The following is a 2,287-nucleotide window of genomic DNA, read 5'->3' on the forward strand; positions in this document are numbered from 1 at the left end:
AGCATTTATAGGATTTCTTGTTTCTCATCTTGTAACGGTTTTCACTTCTACCTCTTCATCCAATTTTTCCTCATTTCTATTCACATTTACTTTACAAACTATCAGGTCTTAAAGCATTTACATTCTATTCTGCTACTGTAAATAAGTCTTTGGCTTATTGTAGATACATTGCTGATTCTAAAACTTGAAAAGCAATCATTTTTTATAGCTCTATGTCCTTGCATATATTATTTACTTCACATCTATTATGACTTTCTTGTTACACACTTTTTTGGGATCCTTTATTTGTGTAATGATTTTTCTTTTAGTTGGTCACCGTATAGGTTTAGGAATGGTCATTAGACTCATACTTTTAAGGATCTAACTTTAGCTTTTAAATTTACTGCATGACCTCCTATTTAATCTCTCTGTTTCTCCATTTTTTTACATATTAAATAAGTAATTAAACTGCCTGCTGGATATAGGTGTTCAGAGGATTCATTGAGACTATACATGTACATTTGCATGTGTGAGAGGCTGAAAGATGGTCCCCAAATACATACAGGTCCTAATCATTGGAACCTCTGAATGTAGCCTTACATAGCAAAAAAAAGATTTTTGCTGATATGATTAAATTAAAGATCTTGAGATGGAGAGATTATCTTGGATTATCCAGGTAAACCCTAAGTGTAATAATAACTGTCCCTATCAGAAGACAGTAGATGAAGAGCATTTGAGTAAGGAAGAAAATAAGGGAAGTTGGAATGATGCAGCCGAAGACAAGGAAACTTGGACACCAGAAGCTGGAGTAGGCAAGAAATGAACAGATTTTACCCTGGAGCTTCCTGAAAGAATCAGAAACAGTTAAAAACATTCTTATTCAAAGGTATTTCTCACAACTATCCATAATATAAATATTATTTTCATCTACATTATATAGATAAAAAAACCTAAGCCTCAACAAGGTTAAGTAATCTGCCCAAAGTCACCAAGAAGAGAACTGGTTTTTAATGAGATTTTAATTTTACTCATTTTACTTTTGTTTTCTATTATAAATTTGTTTATATATCTATATCTTTTTAACATCCAAAGTCTTCTAATGCCAGATCTCATATTTCTCTCAGACCTCTATATATAGCTTAGTCCATAACACATACATCATAAGCAAGCTTTGCCAATAAAAGACAAATTTCTCACCATCATGTGTACGGTCACTCAGTCTTTAAATGTTATCTCATTTTCTTTGTAGTCTCAGAAATTTAAAATTTTATATTGTTAATAAAATTCAATTTCAGGGTGAAATTCTGTTCATTGTCACAATTAGACTTTTCACAAGGGACAGAAGAAATGATTTTAGTTGAAAGAGCACTAGATTTCAAGCCAAAGAATTTGAGTTTAAATTCTATATCTACTACTGTGTAACTGACACCCTTAAAAAAATTATCTTACTTTTCTAAATTTCAGTTTTTTCTTCTTTAAAATGATAATAATTATACATTTTCCAATGATTTATTGTAAAAATTAATGAAAACTAAGATAAAAAATATCCAGGATGCATTTTGACAAATGTTAGGCATTAGTGTAATTTTTCTCTCCTTTATCATAGCCTGGGGATATGATAAATGAAATTACTAATATTAGTTAATTGTGTGTTTTGTTTAGAAAATATACTACCATCTTTTCTTACTATTATTTTAAGCATGCTTTTCTTTTTTGCTTTTTTTATTTTTTATTGAGAATATCAATGGCATTCTATTTTTCTATTTATAATAGAAATCGATCAAAGTTTTAAATTTTACTTATATAAGTCTACGGCCATGCCATCCTGAGCAAGTCCCATCCCATCTGATCTTGGAAGCTAAGCAGAGTTGGGCCTGGTTAGTACTTGGATGGGAGACCACCTAGTAAGACCAGGTGCTGCAGGTGTAAAAAATATATAAATATATATAAATATATATATAAAAATAAAATTAAAAAATAAATTTTACTTATATAAAAGAAATAAAAATGTTAGTCACAAGATTTTTCAAATAACTAATTAAATGGTATCCCTTGGAAAACATTAAGTATGAAGATGGCACTAAACATCTAAGTCTTTAAAGTTATTGCTTCCTAGGAGTTATGTGAACTAATTTTCAAGAGAAAAACAATGATCCAAGCAACAAATTATCAATACCATTACTTATTTGAGAGAACAAATAAGAAAAATGGCTGTTCTTTAAAACAAAACCACAATGTATATACCCTTATTGTTCTTGAAAACTTAATTATGGCTGTATGACCTCTCATTACTACTGGTATTTTCAAA

The 2,287-nt window shown here is 29.6% G+C and overlaps 1 pseudogene; it reads left to right on the forward strand.

Moving 5' to 3' along the window:
• The first annotated feature begins 1,786 nt into the window (after positions 1-1,786).
• Positions 1,787-1,905, forward strand: LOC111730990 (annotated as a pseudogene).
• The last annotated feature ends 382 nt before the right edge of the window (positions 1,906-2,287 follow it).

This window comes from Pteropus vampyrus, unplaced genomic scaffold, assembly GCF_000151845.1.
Source record: "Pteropus vampyrus isolate Shadow unplaced genomic scaffold, Pvam_2.0 Scaffold10, whole genome shotgun sequence".
In the NCBI taxonomy this organism is placed as follows: Eukaryota; Metazoa; Chordata; class Mammalia; order Chiroptera; family Pteropodidae; genus Pteropus; species Pteropus vampyrus.